The sequence below is a fragment of the Hypanus sabinus genome, chromosome X1, assembly GCF_030144855.1.
Source record: "Hypanus sabinus isolate sHypSab1 chromosome X1, sHypSab1.hap1, whole genome shotgun sequence".
In the NCBI taxonomy this organism is placed as follows: domain Eukaryota; kingdom Metazoa; phylum Chordata; class Chondrichthyes; order Myliobatiformes; family Dasyatidae; genus Hypanus; species Hypanus sabinus.
The window spans coordinates 14,617,878-14,623,782 of NC_082738.1; the positions used below are offsets into that span (position 1 = coordinate 14,617,878).

Here is a 5,905-nt window from a genome sequence, read left to right on the forward strand (position 1 = left end):
AGGGTAGCAGTGAATGGGTGTTTCTTGGACTGGCTGGAGGTGACTAGTGGGGTACCACGGCTCTGTATTGGGACCACAGCTCTTTACGATTTATGTCAACGATTTAGATGAGGGCATTGAAAACTATATCAGCAAGTTTGCTGACGATACTAAACTGGGTGGCAGTGTGACATGCAAAGAGGACGTTAGGAGAATACAGAGAGACTTGGATAGGCTGGGTGAGTGGGCAGATACTTGGCAGATGTCATTCAATGTGAATAAATGTGAAGTTATCCACTTTGGAAGCAGGAACAAGAGGGCAGAGTATTGTCTGAACGGTGTAGAGTTAGGTAAGGGAGAAATGCAAAGAGACCTAGGAGTCCTAGTTCACCAGTCAATGAAGGTGAATGAGCAAGTGCAACAGGCAGTGAAGAGGGCAAATGGAATGTTGGCCTTTGTTACAAGGGGAATTGAGTACAAGAGCAAGGATGTCCTTTTGCATTTGTACAGGGCCCTGGTGAGACCACACCTGGAATATTGTGTACAGTTTTGGTCTCCAGGTTTAAGGAAGGACATTCTGGCAATTGAGGAAGTGCAGCGTAGATTCACTAGGTTGATTCCTGGGATGGGAGGGCTGTCTTACGCAGAGAGATTGGAGAGATTGGGCTTGTACACGCTGGAATTGAGGAGATTGAGAGGGGATCTGTTTGAAATGTTTAAGATAATTAAAGGATTTGATAGGATTGAGGCAGGAAATATGTTCCAGATGTTGGGAGAGTCCAGTACCAGAGGGCATGGATTGAGAATAAGAGGTCAGTTATTTAAAACAGAGTTGAGGAAGAGCTTCTTCTCCCAGAGAGTTGTGGAGGTGTGGAATGCACTGCCTCGGAAGATGGTGGAGGTCAATTCTCTGGATGCTTTCAAGAAGGAGCTAGATAGATATCTGATGGATAGGGGAATCAAGGGATATGGGGACAAGGCAGGGACTGGGTATTGATAGTGAATGATCAGCCATGATCTCAGAATGGCGGTGCAGACTCGAGGGGCCGAATGGTCTACTTCTGCACCTATTGTCTATTATGGCAGGGGTACCAAGGATAAGCAGGTGAGGAGAAGAGACGAGGGGTGCCAGAGTGGGGAAATGAAGAAGAGGGAAAGGGAAAAAAAACTACTGATGTTGAAGAATTTGAAGTTGATACCATTAGTTTGGAGGCTATCTAGATGGTATATAAGGTGTTGCTCCTCTAATACCTTTGAAGGAGAACCCTTCTCTTGCCCCCCCCCACCTTATTCCAGCAGCTTTCCCCCCATTTGCAGTCTTGATGAAAGGGGTTGGCCTGAAACATTGACTTTTTATTCATTTCTGTAGATGCTGAGTTCCTCTAGCACTTTGTGTGTGTTGCCCTGGATTTCCAGCATCTGCAGAATCTCTTGTGCTTGAAATTGGTCAGGTTTGTTTCAGCTCAGATCCTACCACTGCTTTCCAAAATTGAGAAATAGAGGTGAATCCTTTTAATCTGTACTCAGATGGAGATATCAGAGCCAGAATGGCAATCTTGTAACTTGGTGTTATTGTGAAATTTTAACTATAGCAAAGTATTGGATTGATGAGTTAGTGTGGTTCTTTAGTGAATAGTAGGGCAACTGAGTCTCTTGGGGAAAAATTAAAAACAAACCCTAAGGACATCACATCAGATACCTCTAACAGAATAATACCAGGAGCAAGTTATCTCTTTTGCCAACAGTTATTATTTCTGAAGTTGTGTGCTGTGGAGAAGAGGAATAGATAGTACTGAATGAGGGTTTAAAAGTCAGGGTTTATGTGAATAAAGTCCTTTTTGGTTTTTGGATACAACTATTGCAGACTTTGAATTTTCTTATTATTGTGGGTTGCCACACACTGTGGATCAAATACACAACATGACATTTGTCTATTAACATGAGAGGAAAATTGTCACAATTTCAAGTTGTGTAGGATTGTTTTTCTTTTTCTTTCCTGATCACTGTGGGTTACAAACACTGGCAAACATGAAGATAAATTTAACCTTTATGTTGTCCTTTATAGTAATAACTGTAAAATAATGTAAGATTTTACAAAATATACTTTCATGTACATAATTGTGTGGTGCTTATAAAGAGCGGGTATTATGTTTCTGTAATCTGTGGAAGAGGATCTGTTTTGGTTGCAACTTGCTATAGCAATTAGATGGTGTGTGAGCACATTTTATTTTAAAACAGACAATTTAAAAACTCGATCTCATTCAATTTAAGTTGACCTTGAATTTAATAGTTTCAAATTTTAAAAAAACTAATAAATTATCTGCCAATTTTTGTTTCCAAGTGATGGGTTGGATATGAAAGCTTCATAGCAGCATCCCATTCACCACCTTTAGTGTGTTGCCCTTGAAAAAATTAGTCTGTCCCATCTGTTTTTAGTTGGTTCCAGGCTCCTTTAGCATCTTGCTTGAGAAGACACAAAATAATTATAGTGGTATGTTTTTTAAAAAAAGTTTTTATTAGTTGCAAGTTGATTTGTTTGTATGGCGCATGGCCAAGTGGTTAAGGCGTTGGACTAGAGATCTGAAGGTCATGAGTTCGAGCCCCAGCCGTGGCGGCGTGTTGTGTCCTTGAGCAAGGCACTTAACCACACATTGCTCCAGTCCACCCAGCTAAAAATAGGTACCAGCAAAATGCTGGGGGTTAACCTCATGATAGATTAGCGTCCTATCCGGGAGGGAATCTTGTACTCTCAGTCGCTTCAAGCCACGGAAACCGGCATAAGCATCGGCCTGATGAGCCTATAAGGCTTAGGACAGACTTTAACCTTAACTAAGTTGATTTGTTTAATGGGCAGTTTTTGGAAGAATCAAACCTGCAGGTTTGCCAATAAATTTGCTCTATTAAAATACTTCCATTACCCTCCTAAAGCAATCTACAAAAATCTACAAAGAATAAAGGGAAGTTTAAGCACCAAGCAATTCAGAGAGTTCAAATGACTGACATACTTTAATGCTATTTCAGTGCAAAGTTTGAGCTGAGAAAGCATCCTGCATTCTTTCTTACATCTTGAATATTTAAGAATGATCAGATTTTTACTGAACTTGCTATTTTGTCCACTTCCATTTGATGTACTATGAATTCATCAATACAATCATAATCAATTTAAACTTTTACTGAAATAATGCTGTGCCACTTTTCAAAATTTATTTATTCAAAATATAATGCCTTAACAATACTACAAAGATGCACTATTTTAACAATGTAGCATCACTCTCAATTCAAAAAAAATCTTGGTCAAAAAGACCGAAGTGAATACACACAAGGAATTGCTCTGAATGGGCAAAAAAGTCCAAACTGTTTGCCCTTAAATACAAGAACTAATCCTAGTAATGGTGCCAATGTTAAATGAACATTTTATTTCAGGTGACCGGGAAGGGAAGAATATCTCTATTCCAAAACAAATAAGGACAGTATTCTTCCTTCTAAAAACCTTACCACAAAGCATAAATCTCACACAGCTTGTAAAAAAGAATCCTTGTGTGCAGATCCAGAACTTTGTTACAGGGAAGCACATTTACAATAATACCAATTGACTAATTGTTACTGGAATATTTCCCTAATTAATTGTTTTCCAGCTACCATTCACTGTAGCCAAAGGAATTTACAATAGGGAATAAACTGACAAATAGTATTAGGTTTAGCACAATTCAGAGTGCAAAATAGACATTATTCTTTCAGTTCATTTATTGTTATTAAATCATAGCTATTTAAATTTTTTGTACCTTTTCCTTTCCCTTCTGCCTCATTGTGTTTTTTTTTACTGGAATCAAGTGATTGATAAGGTCTGTGCTCTTTATGGGGGCCACCAGTGATGTCCTAGTGATTAATTTTATGAGGTAGAAGTATTCATACATCCCTTCATCTTTTAAGATGCTAATATTTGAACTATGTAACAATCTTATCTAGCAGATTCAACAAGAAGTGATAAAATTTATTCAATGTTGTATTTGTATGTTAGTGTAGATGTGGAGTTGTACCTCTCAGGTTTGGGAGCCCCATGCTCCATCATTCATTAATACAGCATTAGGACCATTGGATTTTTTTAAAATGTTGAAATTTAGTTTGGAGTTTACTAAATAAGGTTTAAAAGAAAACAAAAGTGAGGAACAGAACTCTGCTCCCCCCACCACCCCAAGTTTTTCATAAACTTGTGTTCTTTACACAGAGCAGAAAATCTTGAGGAATGGTTGTAACTGTGTCCATATATATTAATAATCTTCCTGGTGTACCAAGCAGAGTAGAATTCTTGGACAACTTTACAAATGAACAGTGAAGGACTGTAGGCAGATTTTGTGAACTTTAGTTTACATTATGATGTCTTCAAGAGATTATGCAGCAATATTACCAAACACATTGTGGTGAACATCAGAACTTGTTCTTGTGAAATTAAAATTTTTAGATTTTGATTAGGCATTCTACAACCATTAAAGATTTAAGTCTTTCATATCCCCATAATAGAAATTTTCATCCCAACCCATTAATCTTTAAAGTTGTATTTCCTGCTGCCTCTTGGTTTCTCACTGACTAAATGGTGCCGAGTTACTGATAATCGTGAAAGTGTTTAAAAATATAAAAAAAACAGTGTTGTATTGTACACACAGATTAATTAGACACTTTTTATCCACTTTGAGGCAAGTTCTGCAACATGTTTTGTGGAAAAAGGCACTGGCACCTCTACTGGAAAATAAAATTGTCTATGGTCTTTATAACACTGCATCTTGAAATTTCATATTCTCTAAACTCTAAATTCAACTCTAAATTCTATGCTGGTGCAACATTAGAATGCAGGGCATATACCCAAAATCAACTTGTGAGTGGGCAAGGCAAACATGGAGGGTCAATCCAAACTATCTTAAAATTAAAATACAGAATTTCCTGGTGTTTATTTTGCAAAGTGAAAGGACTGTAGTGATCAGTTGTTGCATGTATAACATTTCATAAAGCAGAAGATTATATTTTGTCACAAAATCAATTTGCTCCCTTGTTGAATAATTTTGAGTTAAATTGTCTTGAATGACAATCTAATCTATGCAAAAGTGCCTTTAAGGTACTGTTATATTGCAGGGTTTGGATAGTAAGAAAAATGTCTCTGTAATTACGTAAATACTATAAACTAGGAGTGGTGGGGAGGGTTTTAAATTGCACCAAGTGACCCAATACTACCTGTGTGATAAAACCTATTGGCTACGAAAGAAATTTTCCAAAACGCTAAGTTACCAGCAAAGTTCCACTTAATGATACTTCCTTATTTGGCAATTTTTCTGAAGTAAACTTCGATTTTATTTTGGAGAGTTGTGGAGTGAGGGGATGGGGTGGGTGATGTTATGGGGAGCTGTTTGCTTTTTTTAAAAAAAGTTATAAGATCTATAAAATCCATTCTACTTCAGAAAAGGTAGATTTAACCAGCTAGATTGGACTTTCACTGCTGTAAAATGTAAACTTGCCTACATTTTTCATGAACTTAAAGAACTTAAAAATATATTTTTGTCCCATCAAAACAGCCCATTATATTATTAAAGCATTTGCAATTAGTATTTTAAAGATAGCAGGTTATAATTTCAATTTAACTTTTGTAAAATATAGTTATATACAATATTTTTCCAATTAATTAAATTCAAACTCTGAATTTGAAGAATCTTAGAATGTTGAAAATATCTGAGTAATTTATCTCCATTTGCTTTTTCAATTCCTTTTTATCTGTACTGTAATTCAGATATATTAGAATTTCCTGCCTAGGGACACTGACAGCATTCATATTCTTTCAAGCACACCTTGAGTAAAAACACAGAAAATTTCACAATATATCTTTGTGATGATAAGATAGATTTTGTGTTGTAGACCACTTTCTTTAAAAAGAAAGCTACTT

General features: G+C 36.7%; 1 protein-coding gene across 9 annotated transcripts in view; it reads left to right on the forward strand.

The window, feature by feature from the left end:
- The window catches only part of LOC132384611 (zinc finger CCCH domain-containing protein 10-like), a 56,339-nt gene that overhangs the window by 21,269 nt on the left and 29,165 nt on the right, over window positions 1-5,905 (forward strand). The window lies entirely within an intron of this gene.